Raw genomic sequence first — 13,688 nt, forward strand, 5'->3', positions numbered from 1 at the left:
CCCTCCCAGCATCAGAGTCTTTTCCAATGAGTCAACTCTTGGCATGAGGTGGCCAAAGTACTGGAGTTTCAGCTTTAGCATCAGTCCTTCCAAAGAAATCCCAGGGCTGATCTCCTTCAGAATGGACTGGTTGGATCTCCTTGCAGTCCAAGGGACTCTCAAGAGTCTTCTCCAACACCACAGTTCAAAAGCATCAATTCTTCGGCGCTCAGCTTTCTTCACAGTCCAACTCTCACATCCATACATGACCACAGGAAAAACCATAGCCTTGACTAGATGGACCTTTGTTGGCAAAGTAATGTCTCTGCTTTTGAATATGCTAACTAGGTTGGTCATAACTTTCCTTCCAAGGAGTAAGCGTCTTTTAATTTCATGGCTGCAGTCACCATCTGCAGTGATTTTGGAGCCCAGAAAAATAAAGTCTGGCACTGTTTCCACCTTTTCCCCATCTATTTCCCATGAAGTGATGGGACCGGATACCATGATCTTCGTTTTCTGAATGTTGAGCTTTAAGCCAACTTTTTCACTCTCCACTTTCACTTTCATCAAGAGGCTTTTTAGTTCCTCTTCACTTTCTGCCATAAGGGTGGTGTCATCTGCATATCTGAGGTTATTGATATTTCTCCCGGTAATCTTGATTCCAGCTTGTGTTTCTTCCAGTCCAGCGTTTCTCATGATGTACTCTGCATATAAGTTAAATAAACAGGGTGACAATATACAGCCTTGACGAACTCCTTTTCCTATTTGGAACCAGTCTGTTGTTCCATGTCCAGTTCTAAACTGTTGCTTCCTGACCTGCATACAAATTTCTCAAGAGTTATATATATACATATATCCCTCCATTTTCCAATTCTTTAGGTTGGGTTTCCCAGGTGGTGCAAGTGGTAAACAAGCTGCCTGCCCATCAGGAGACATAAGAGATGGGGGTCCAGATCCCTGGGTCGGGAAGATGCCCTGGAGAAGGAAATGGTAACCCACTCCAGTACTCTTGCCTGGGAAATCCAATGGATAGAGGAGCCTGGTGGGCTACAGTCCATGGGTTCGCAAAGAGTAGGACACGACTGGAGCCACTGAGCATGCATATAAGTTATTACAGAATATTTTTATGTTTTTAAAAAATTATTTATTTAACTTTGGCTGTGCTGAGTCTTCATTGCTGCAAGAGTTTTTCTGTCGTTGAGGAGAGCAGACGTTACTCCCTAGCTGTGCACGGGTTTCTCATTGGGGTGGCTTCTCTTGCTGCTGAGCGTGGGCTATAGGATCGAGAGCTCAGTAGTTGTGGCTCCCGGGCTCCAGAGCACAGGCTCAATAGTTGCGGCTCAGGGGCATGCAGGATCTTCCTGGATCAGGGGTCGAACCCATTTCTCCTGCATTGGCAGGTAGATTTCTTACCACTGAGCAACTAGGGAACCACTCATGTGTATTATTTTTTAAATCACGTGTGCTTAACACCTCTGCTTTCTCATCATCCAAAAAAATTTTAAATTTGTGTATTATGAAATTGATCGTTGTCACCATTTAAAATGTATAATTCCGTGGCATTAAGTACATTCACAATGTTGTACCATCACCACTATCTTTTTTTTTGACTCTGCTGGGTCTTAAGTTGTGACATGTGGGATCTAGTTCCTGGATCAAACCCAAATCCCCTGCATTGGAAGCATGGAGTCTTAACCATTGGACTACCAGGGAAGTTCCCCCTAACCCCAAAAGGAAACTCTGTGCCCATGTAGCTGTCACTCACCATTCGCCCTCCCCACATCCCCTGACCTCTGCTCATCTGTTTTCTGTCTCTGTGGATTTGCCTCTTCTGGACAGTTCATAAAAATGGGCTCATCCAATATGCGATCTTTCAGATCTAGCTTCTTCCACTCAGCCTTGTTTCCAAGGTTCTGTGTTGCAGCATGGACCCATTCTCTTTTACGGGGCTGAATAATTTCCCATTGGGTATACCACATTTTGTTGATTCCTTCGTCCGTTGATGGACATTTCGATTGTTTTCACCTCTGTGAAAACAGCAGTGACTACAGCTGCTGGGAACATTCATGTACAAATTACGGTTTTCAACTATTCTGGGTATACACATAGGCGTGACCCTGTAGTAATTCCAGGTGCAGCTGATGGAGGAAACAGCAAACTGTCGTCCATACTGGTGGCCCCATTTTACCCACTTCCCATTCCCCCACATCCTTCCTTTCATTTGGTATTGTCCGTTTTTTGGATTATAGCCCTTCTGATGACGGTGAAGGGGCACCTCATTGTGGTTTTGACTTACATTTCTCTAATGACTAACAGCTTCCCAGATGACGCAGCGGTAAAGAACCCGCCTGCCAATGCAGGAGATGCAGGAGACATGGGTTCAATCCCTAAGTTGGGAAGATCCCCTGGAGTAGGAAATGGAAACCCACTCCAGTATTCTTGACTAGAAAATTCCATGGACAGAGGAGCCTGGCGGGCTACAGCCCATGGGGCCACAAAGAGTCGGACATGACTGAGCATACACATGATAACTAATAATTTTGAGTATCTTTTTGTGTGCTTCTTGGGCATTATCTTTTGCAAACTGACCTTAGATCCTACCACCTCTCTAAAGCTATTTTCCCTGTATTCACCAGTCCACTGGCTTCTCTCTCTCTCTGTTAAAGGCCCCCCCGCCCCACTTTATTTCTTTATTTTTTGGCTGCACCACCCATGGCATATAGGATCTTAGTTCCCCAACCAGGGAATCGAACCTGTGCCTCCTGCATTGAGAATGTAGTTTTAACCACTGGACTGCCAGGGAAGTCCCTTGGTTTTAACTTAAAAAAAAAAATATTCATGGTTTATTACATGATAACTCGGGTTCCCTTGTGGCTCGGCTGGTAAAGAATCCGCCTGCAATGCGGGAAATCTGAGTTCGATCCCTGGATTGGGAAGATCCCCTGGAGAAGGGAAAGGCTACCCACTCCAGTATTCTGGCCTGGAGAATTCCACAGACTGTATAGTCCATGGGGTCACAAAGAGTCGGACATGACTGAATGACTTTCACTTCACTTCACTTCATTGAATATAATTTCCTGTGCTATACAGTGGGAACTCACTGCTTTGCCACAGGCTTAATTCCTATTTTTTCTCTTAGCAACTTTGCATACCTTCTTCTCTCTCCTTCCATGATCTACCCGTTCCTGGTCTTCCTCTTCCTTTTCTGGAGAGAGATGTGTGACCTCGGGCGAGTTACGTAACTTCTCTGTGCCTCGGTTTCTTCATCTGTGAAGTGAGACCGCTAACCATTTTGACCTCAGGGTTGTTGTAACAATTCAGTGAGTTAGAAGTGTGCCTCGCACGCGGTAATCATTAGGGAAGTATTTAATGGTGAGAGAGGAGTAGGAGGGCTGAGGGCAAAATGTTTCCTCGTGAAAAGTACTTTAAAAGATAAAAAAGATTGAGGAAGAAAAAATTAAATTAAATTAAAAAGCTTGCCCTGATATAGAATTTTAGGGGAAAAAACATCAGAAATTATTTCAAAAAAATCCACAATATTACTCAACCATAAAAGATAATGAAATAATGTTATTTACAGCAACATGGATGGACAGAGAGGATCATACTAAGTGAAGTAAGCCAAAGACAATGTCATATGATATCGCTTATACGTGGAATCAAAAAGAAAACAAACAAAACCCCAAACAAATGAACTTATTGACAAAACAGAAAGAGACAAAACAAACCTGTGGTTACCAAAGGGAAAGGGGGGGGGGGATAGGGATAAACTAGGAGCTTGGGATTAACATATACACACTACAATATATAAAATAGATAACCAACAGGGACCTACTGTATTGAACAGGGAACTGTACTCAGTATTTTATAACAATCTTTAAGGGGACAGAATCTGAAAAATATGTATCAAGTCACTTTGCTGTACACATGAAATTTACACGAATTATAAATCAGCTACACTTCAATAATAATAAAAAGGAAATCACAAAACTCCTTTACAACACAAAGCGTAGAAAATGGTTCACCGTCATTAAGAATCTGCATTAAGCTTTTTATGGCTTTTAAAACAATGCATCAAAAGACAAAGCAGTTTTTAGGGGCAAGTGTCAAATATTCGTTAAAAGTATGAACTTCAGAGCAGAGCTGCCAGGGTCCAAATAGCTGTGACGCCAGACGTGGGCAGTTATATAACCTCTCTGTGACTCAGTTTCCACATTCGTAAAACGGGTTGCTGTTAGAACCTGCGAGCATCTTTGGGGCATTCACCGAGTTTATCTGTGTATCTGGGCCGGCAGCACCAGCTCGGATAGGCCTGTTCCTTAGAACTACAAGCCCGGCAAATTTTCACTACGGGCCTGGGTGACTTTCCCAGACATGTAAACAATGTTTCACAAATCCTTTAGCGAACTTATACAGAGGAAGTCTTTATAAGTAAGATCCATAACAGGTCAAAACTCAGCTGCAGGAAATCGTTCTCATCCTCGCCTCCAGATCTCCGGGAACAGAGAGTAATAACAAACGTCAAAATCCGGACAACTCTCCCTTCTGCCGGTCAGTTCCGTCAGCCTCGCGTCGTTTACCAGAGGAGGCTGGCTTTCCTTCTTAAAGGGGCCTCTCCTAGTTTTGACTTCTCTTTCCTAAGAGGGCCTCCCCCACATCCTCCACTTAGCGTCTCTCAGGAAAGGGTCCCTCCCTCCCAGTCGGGATGTTAAATTCTGCAGTAATTACTAATAAATAAAACCACCCTTCATTGGATCCGGGTATCTCTTGGTCATTGAGTAGGTGAAGCAGCTCTTTCCTAACGCGTTCCCACTCCCCAATACCACTGTGGGATGCAAGGAGCGCAGATGGGGGGTCCATGGCCTCTACAGCCTAGTCAAGAGTTTTCCTAGGGGCAGTTGCTTCGAGATATGAGATAATTGGGGAGAGTTCTTAGAATTTAATATTTTTGTTTACCCTGTATGTCTTTGAATAGGTGCTACAAGTTGCTAACTTTCAGTTCAGTTCAGTTCAGTTCAGTCGCTCAGTCGTGTCCGACTCTGCCACCCTATGAATCAGCAGCACGCCAGGCCTCCCTGTCCATCACCAACTCCCGGAGTTCACTCAGACTCACGTCCATCGAGTCAGTGATGCCATCCAGCCATCTCAGCCTCTGTCATCCCCTTCTCCTCCTGCCCCCAATCCCTCCCAGCATCAGAGTCTTTTCCAATGAGTCAACTCTTCGCATGAGGTGGCCAAAGTACTGGAGTTTCAGCTTTAGCATCATTCTTTCCAAAGAAATCCGAGGTCCAACGTGATCTGCCTTCCACGCTCCTCGCTCCTTCTCTCCACAGACATCTGCAGTTAGGAGTTTGTTTTTGCTTTCAAAGATATTCTGCGTGTTTAACAAGCAGAAGGTTGTATTTTCTCACGCACCTTAAATTATAATACACTCTGCTTCCATTATTGCCTTTTTCCCTTAACTGAACTCATAGCTCATTTCGTGTCAGTTCATGTATTACTTCCTCATTTTGTTTATGTCCCACTATGGGCCACTCCGTGAGTGCTATTTCGCTTCGGTAATGTCCGACTCTTTGCGACCCCATGGACTGTAGCCCACCAGGCTCCTCTGTCCATGGGATTCTCCAGCCGAGAACACTTCGGTGGGTTACCGTTCCTTCTCCAGGGGATCTTCCCCACCTAGGGATTGAACCCGAGCCTCTTAGGTGTCTGGCATTGGGGGGCAGGTTCTTCACCACTAGCGCCACCTGGGAAGCCCACTACGGGCCAGACCACAGCTTATTTGAGTCCCCTAGGTTATCTGAGTCCCTTATCCATGGGCAGCTCGGTTGTTTCCGGGTTTGTTTTTCCTTAGGGGTTTTTATGGTAACAAAAACAATGCTCCCTACGCCCTTGGTTAGCATTTATCAAGAAGCCAGCGGAAGGCTCAAACTTGCCGGCCCCCGCTGCCCGCACCCGCCCAGGGCACTCCCGTCTCCAGAGTCCCGATGCTTCAGCGGCGCGTCCAGCGCGGCTTCTGCCTGGCTGAAGCTGTCAGGCGCCCGCAGGGGCCCTCTGGAGCCCCGCCCCGCAGCCGGCAGTCGGGCCGATTCAAATCCAGCCAATAGCAGTGTGTAAACAAACCCCGACCCCGCCCCACGGTGAATAACTCCCCCGGCCGGCGCGAAACCTATTTAACTTGGCGGAGAATGGGGGCGGGACGAATACGTGACCCCGCCCCCATCGTGAGCCAATGGGCGGCTGGGCCCCGCCCCTCGCACTTGCCGCTCTGAGGACCCGAGGTCGGGCTGGGCTTGTATCTGCCTGATTCGCGGCCGCTCGTGGTCTTGGTGTTGCCGGCTAGCCAGCGTCTCTGGGAGCTAGGGCAGCTTTTTCCCGCTGTACGCGGCACGTTTAAAGGGCGCGGTCAGAGGGCGAAGGTCGCTCCGGAGTCAGTGCCCTCCGAGCCCTCCTATTTTTCCCCACCTGGCGGCTAGAATTCGGATCCCTGACGTTGGATTGACCGAGACGTGAAGGGTCCGCAGGGGTGTTCTGGGCAAGGTTTTTTGTTTTGTTCCTTTTTGTTATGGAATCGTTTATACGCCTCCAGAAAAGTGCACAAATCCTAAGCGTGCTGCTCAGCTGAGAACGAAAAACACTCGTGGAAACATCCTCCCAGATCAAAAAGCAACTTGAGTTGACCAAGTTTTAAACTTCGCAGCTGCGGGTGCGAGGGAGGAGCCGCGATGGGCGTTGTTTTGGTTTTCAGAGGCTCAAACCGCTTGTTTTAAAAAAAGAGAAAGAAAAAAGAAAACCACGCCTCTCTGTAGAGAGATGGCAATCAGGCCAGACTCTGGTCAAGCTCCCGCTGGGTTGGAGCTGGCCTGTGGAACGGGTAGGAGGTATAGGCAGTTAGAAATGAAGGGGATTAGGGTCTGGTTGAGAGGGTGGGGTGGAGAACTTGAAATGTGAGGGGGTGGGACAGAAATGCGCTGGTACTGAGCGTGGGGGAGGGGAGCCTTCTGGGCTGGAGTGTTGGGAGAGCCTGCGGGACTTGGACCCGGTGGACTAAAAGTGGAACTAGGCATCCTGGCCACTTGGAGAGGGCAAATTAGTTCTCCAATGTCCTGGACTTTTCCATGGCAAATGAATGTGTGTGTGGGGTGGGATGGGGGATGCGGTTTCCAGCTGTTCTTTTCTGCTGCAAAGTGAAAGTGAAGTGGCTCAGTCGTGTCCAACTTTTTGCGACCCCATGGACAGTAGCCTACTAGACTCTGCGGTCCATGGATTTTCCAGGCAAGAATACTGGAGTGGGCTGTTATTTCCTTCTCCAGGGGATCTTCCCAACCCAGGGATCGAACCCGGGTCTCTTGCATTGCACACAGACGCTTTACCGTCTGAGCCACTACACGAGTATAATTAAAACAGCCCTTAAATGAGATGATGGGCCCGGAAACCCAAGCTCATGTTGGCTACAGGGATGTAGCATATTTGCTGAGAAAAGTTGGGTGCATCTTCTCCAGTCCTAATTTTTTACATCTGAATGCTGTTTTGTCCCTGTCCCATAAGAGCTTCTGCATGTCTTGTATCCATTTCATCCTCCCGGTGGTCTTCATAAAGTCTGGACTCTGGGAACAGACAGAGCTGGGTATAAATCCCCAGCTGTGTGACCTTGGTCCGGTTTCTTACCCTTTCTGGTTTCTCATTCACACACAAAAAATGAGAATTGAGGTTTAATTCTCTGGCTCAGGGGCTTGTCATTACAGTTGTGTTAACCATGTGTTTGGGAGAGATACACAGATGTGTGTAATGCATCAAAAAAATGAGATGGATTTGATGAAGGGATAGAGGCACAGATGTGTGACACAGCAAGGAGAGGAACGTGCTGATTGTTGAACGTGCTCATGGAGGGTGTTTTGGTGTCGCTGTTCTATTTCTTCAACTTTTCCATGTTTGAAAATGTTCATTAGAAAATGTTGGGGGAGGTGAATTCTGGTGTGACTCTACAGTCCCATTGTACAGATGAGAACATGGAGGAGCTGCAGAAGTGACTTGCCCCAGGTCCATCTGGTGACTCAGAGACAAATAGAACACCCAGGTGCACTGAATAAGTCCTTCCCCTGGCTGGGCATCCCTGGGCCAAGTTGCTGAACCTCTCTGGGTCTCATTGCCAACTCCATTCTGAATCTGTAACTCCCAACTTGCATCTGAGCTGCAAAGTAAAGGTAGGTGTCACTCCCCCCAAAGGATAGCAGGTCTCTTTCCATTTGGGCCCATGTTGACCCCTCCTCTGGCCTTGGACGTTTGACCTCTCAGGGCTTTGCCAGCCACGGCTAGACTGGGGGCTTCTTTCATACCCATGCGTATTCCTGGCCACCTGGTCCTAAGAGAATGCCTGTAGAAGAGTGGGCAGTATCTCATGGTTTCGTAGATCTTTCTGGAGCACTTACTAAGTGCCAGGTACTGTACTGGGGTGTGTGTGTTGGGGGGTGGAGGGGTCGTGGTGGTTACCACAGTGCACCAAAGAAGCCTGGAACCTGAGGGCAGGGGAAACTGAGGCTAAGCAACTTATTTGCTCATCATCAGACTGCGTACTGGGGCAGGAACCAGGGTGCTCTTGGTCACAACTATATTGCTGGCAGACTAGATACTCGTAAACAATACTTCCTGTATGAATGAATAAACTTGGATAGTCACCCCCGCAATGCCTCCTGTCTCATAACTTTGAACCCCAGTCAATTCCCAAGTTCCGAGTCCCCCGGGATTGGCATCTCTGAGACATCAGTGCCACCCAGCTCAGATCAGGCCCGGCTTGCTGGCTCTGTGACCCTGGGCAAAACACTTTCCCTCTCTGAGCCAATTTAGTTTTCTACACTGCAAGGGGGGAGGCCTGGTGTGCTGCACTTCATGGGGTCACAAAGAGTCAGACACAGCTTCTAGACTGAACAGCAAGGTGGGAATCACTAAAGACCTCCAGGTGGGGGTCCCTGGAGGTCTCTTTTCTGGTGAAGAGTGGAAAAACAGCACATACATGAATACTCAAGGCGTAGCTCCCTAGGCTCAATCTTAGCAGATGAAAGGCAAACTGCACAAAAATAATGTCCGTGTATACTGCTGTTCCTGGAAGGGTCACATACCTCCACGGACTGTGGATGACCACTGTATAAAACTTATAGATTGACTACTGTCATATTTGGGGCAACACATGTGCTCACATCTGGAACGGATAAAATTTCCTTTTTGCTATAATAATAACAGCACTTATCTGCACTTCCTGTCACGGGCTGCTCTCCATGAGAACATTCTCTCCTAATGACCCTATGAAATGAGGCCTGTTATTGATTTCCCCTTAGAAATGGAGGCACGGAGAGGTGAAGTAGTTTGCCCAAGGTCACACAGCAAAGGAAGTGGGAGGATGGGAATCAAGGGCTCACTGGTTGGCGTCAGGGCCCTGGACCTCCGTGGTCTCTTCAATAATATGCATAGTACCACCAAGATCCCAGGATCAATTCTAAAGCTTAAAACACAAAGCTTAAAACAATCACTCGTTTATTCAACACACATTATTGAGTCGCTTCAGTATGCACGTGGCTTTTCCAGGGCACCGGGGAAGCGGAAGGTAACAGACCAGAGTGTAGGTGCCGTTGGCCTGTGCGCCCCGGGAGGGTAGCTCCGAGCTGTCTCGGTGCTCAATGGGTCCCGAGCACGGCGCAGGGCACACTGCAGGCGCTCTCCAAGTGTTCCCTGAAGGAATGCGCGAATCGAAGTGTCACGCCCGCAAGGCGTACACGGCCCGGCAAGGCGGAAACAGACCCAACACCACCGAGGCGTCCCGGGGCTTCTGGGAATCCCATCTGCGCGGCCCGCGAGGCCTCGAGGAGGCGGTAAGACAGGTCGGACCCGCGTCCCCGGTGCCGTCCCCGGTGCCCTCCCCGGGGCCGTAGCAGGTCAAAAGGCCGACTGAGGTGAGTGAGCAAGCCGCGTTCGGGGTCCCGGCGAGGAGCCCCAGCACATCCTCTGCCCCCGCGCCTTGCACCCTTTTAACTCCGACTCCCGGCTCCTTCGCGATTCCACCTACGGGGCCTCCCATATCCTCCATCCTCGTCTCCCGCTACCTTTTCGAACCATCGGCGTTGCCCCTGCTCGCGTCCTCCCGCCCGGCGACCGTTCCCCGAGTCGGGGCGCCCCCTCCCCAGCCGGCCCAGCCGAGCCCGAGGTCCGGGAGCGCCAATCCCTTTAGCCTCTCCCTCTAATCCGGAGCATCGCTCGATGCTGTCGGTCGACTCCACCGGAGCCTGGGAAAGCGCGCCCCCGAACCCCCGGGACTCCGGCTGGGGAGGGGGCGGCGCCGGCGCGGAGGTCACCCTCCCGGGGCGTCCGCAGTCTCCCATTCGCTCGCAGGCCCGCCGCTCCGCGCCCAAAGCCCGAGCTGGTTCGCCAAGTCGCGGGGCGGGGCCTCCCCCAAGCCCGTCCCCCGGTGAGGGCGGAGGGAGGAGGAGGAAAGGGGGGGGCGGAACACAAAACCTGCAAGGTTTTTTTTTTTTTCCTTTTGCATTTAATTAAAAAAAAAATTTTTTTTTTTTTTTTGCAAACCCGAGGGGTCCCGCCCGGAGCGGGCGCGAGTCCGGGGCGCCCGGGCCGCGGCGCGGGGCGGCGGCAGGGGCCTGGCGGAGGCCGCCGGGCGGCCGCCATGCGATCAGGCAGTGCGCTGACCGGCCCGGCCGGTCGGCCCCTTCTGGGTCCTCCCTTTGCAGCCCGTGCGGGGCCGTCTCGGAGACCCCGCGCCGACGGCTGCTCAAACATCAGGGTGAGTTTCTCACAATGTAGCAATTTCTCTTTAAATCTCTTAACTCTCTCTACCTGCGAGTCGGGGCTGTGACAGGGCGCAAAAGCGAGGAGGGGAGTGGGGGTTGGCGGCGAGGGTGTGTGTGGGGGGAGCCGGAGCCGGGGCCGAGCCCACCCCCCCGACACTCAACACTCAGCCCCCCAACCGGGGCGCAGCGCCCGCTGCCTCTTTTTCTGCTCCGCGCCCACCACCCCCGGCAGCTCCCCCCAACCCCCCGCGTCTCTCCCACCATCGCCGCCGCCCTTATCCTGCGGGGACCCCCCCACCCACCCACCGCGGGCTCCCCTGCCCGCGCCCGGTGCCTCCCCGGCCCTCCCGCCGGCTGCCGGGGATACAATGGAGCGGCGGAAAAACGAGACCTAACGTTCCACTGGGGGAGGGGCGGGGAGACCCCCTCCCCCGGCCCGGGGGCCCCCTCCCCTCGCTCCGCTCCCCGCCTTTCGGAGAAGAAGAGGGCCATGGGGGAGCGGATGGTGGTTTCCCGGCCGGAGCCGGCGAGCCTTCATCTCCCCCCTCTTCGCCCCGTGCCCTGCGCCCCCTCCTCAAATCACTCCCGGGGGTCCGGGGAGAAACGGGGCCTCTGGCAAGCTGAGTGGGGGGGATGGATGCGGAAGGAGGCCACTGGGTCTCCCCCTTCCCACCGCCCCTAAACAATGAAAGGAGTTGACTTGGTCCCCCACCCCCCAGCAGTGAAAGGAGTTGACCCCCTCCCCCGCTAGCTGGCGGGTCCCGGAGGGGGCCGTTACGGGGAGGCGGGTGGGGGGAGAGGAGGGAAGTGAGCCTTACCCCTGTCACCTCCCGAGATTTGGGGCGGCCCCCCATCTCCACCCCCTCGGCCGGGGAATGGGAGGCACCAGGCCCAGCCTGGGCACCGCGCTCGGGTGGTGACCTTTAGACAAAGGCAACCTTTTCCCTGGGGTGAGCCCGGCCGAGCCGGGCCCGAGGCCTCCCCGGGCCCCTGCGGAGGGCGGCCAGGCCGCGGGCACCCGGAGGGAGGGATGGAGGAGGCGGGAGGAGGGCTGGAGCCATCTGGTTTTCCCATCCCTGGTTGCCCCTCGGCGGCTTCTCCGGCTCCTGTCACGGGCGGCCCGCGGGGAGACAAGGGACCGGGGAGCTGCCCAGGCCTTGGTCCGCGGCCAGCGGCGAGCGGGGCGAGGAGCCGCGGGCGGGCTGGGGAGGCAGCGGTGATTGGAGCCTCGGCGGCTCCTTCCTCTCCGCACCCCTTTGTTTTGCTTTGTGGTTCTGAGCAGCTGAACTTCCCGGGAGGTGGGGTCAGAGGCCGCTGTGTCAGCGTTCCCCGGGAGGCCGGGGTGACAGGTCCCAGCGCTCCGGTGTGCCGGGACTTCTGCCGGCCAGGCGGCCCCTTTTGTCACACCCCGCCGGTAGTGTAACCATCGCGGGGGGATGTGTCTGCTTTCCCCTCACACCTCCTTTCGCCGGCTGCTCCTCAAGGAAACAGTTTTTCGGAACACCCCAGACTTCACGGCCTGAGATTTCTGATAAGCGCTCTGTACTTTCAACCTCTCCCCCAACTTGGGATGGGGGTTGGGCGGGGGGGCCCCGTCATCTCTGACCTGCTGGGGTGATGGGAGAACCGGGGAGGTGGGCAGATCAGGGGCCACCCCCCACCCCCCTGCCAGTGTCCAACGGGCCTTAAGGGGTGTGCTTACCTACACCCCCCGCCCCTCCCTCGGAGCGCCCCAACTCCTAGAAGCCGGAAATAACATCTCCCTACCCAGAGAGCACTAGGGATTAGCTGCTGTTAGGTGAGTTACACACTGGCCACAACCCAAGGAGGAAGTTGGGGGGGGGGGTGTCACTTATATAATTCCCATTTTGCAGACAGGCTAATGGAGGCTCACAGCAGTTGAGTGACTCGCCCAGGGTCACACGGCCCCAATCTGTAACCATCTCAAGTTTTCCCAGCTCAGCTCAAAACTGTTAGGTCTGCCTGTACCTGCCTTTGGCATTTTCGTCCCTTTGACTTCAGCTGGGTCTCAAATGTAGATGAGACCAGGAAGGAGTTGCCAAAATTTTTTTCCCCCACCGAGTATGGGTAAGGGGTCAGCTGGGCTGAGGGCAAGGTGCTTTCACCTGTGGCCCAAGCAGAGCGTTTACCTGCAGGAGCTGAGGGTTGAAGATGTGGGGGTCAGGAGAAGGGGAGCCCCAGGCCTTGCTGTGTGGGGCTTGGGGTGGGTGGGCACTTGGCGGTTGGGCCCCTCTGTCATCCTCTTCCTGCACCTGAGCTGGCTCTTGGCCCAGCTGGCTGCTCCTCAGCCTTGCTGGTAGGGACGCTGAACTACTCGGGACCTTCGTTGTCTCTCTGCCCGGTGACCCTGCGTGGTGCCGTGACACAGCTGGCAGAGAAGTCCCTGCCCGTTCTCCCCATGGCCCAGGTGGCAGGCTCCTTGTCTCACCCTGTGACCTCAGGCACTGGATTCAACTCACTTGTCCTGTTTCCTCATGGGCAGATGGGGGGGACCATTAGAGCCTCTTTAACTGACCTCGCAGTGGCTGACAGTTTTATCCACGCGTGTTATTTTTGTTTTCCCCTCACTCTGCGGGAATATGGCTGGCCTGTAGGGGTGGGGAGGAATGTTGGGGGGCTGGGTATTTGAGGGTGACCGGCAAAAGGCGTCCACCCTGGAGGAATTCCCTGTGGTGGATGAGCAGCACCACAGTGTAAATAGTTTCACTTTGGTGGCCCGCTTCCTCCAGCTTTCTTGGACCCTTCCCCTTCAGCACTTACTGGTGCCAAATAAACCCTTGGGCGGGTGGGTGTGTGGCATGAAGGAGAAGGGCTGTGGAGGGCCCAGCCTACTCTGGGAGCGAGGCTGTAGGAGTGATCTCGCCATTTTACAGATGAGGAAACTGCAGTCAGTGG

At 52.9% G+C, this 13,688-nt stretch overlaps 1 protein-coding gene across 7 annotated transcripts in view; it reads left to right on the plus strand.

Moving 5' to 3' along the window:
• Positions 1-9,701: 9,701 nt before the first annotated feature.
• BICRA (BRD4 interacting chromatin remodeling complex associated protein) overlaps positions 9,702-13,688 on the plus strand; it is a 75,310-nt gene continuing 71,323 nt past the window's right edge. For 2 of the 7 annotated variants that reach the window (XM_070771358.1, XM_070771362.1), the window contains exon 1: positions 9,702-9,923. The gene's annotated coding sequence lies outside the window, so the exon portion shown is untranslated. Of the gene's footprint in view, positions 9,924-10,608; positions 10,766-13,688 lie in introns of those variants that run through there. The other 5 variants (XM_070771356.1, XM_070771363.1, XM_070771357.1 and 2 more) reach the window with 3 other exon arrangements.

Source organism: Bos indicus, chromosome 18, assembly GCF_029378745.1.
Source record: "Bos indicus isolate NIAB-ARS_2022 breed Sahiwal x Tharparkar chromosome 18, NIAB-ARS_B.indTharparkar_mat_pri_1.0, whole genome shotgun sequence".
Lineage (NCBI taxonomy): Eukaryota > Metazoa > Chordata > Mammalia > Artiodactyla > Bovidae > Bos > Bos indicus.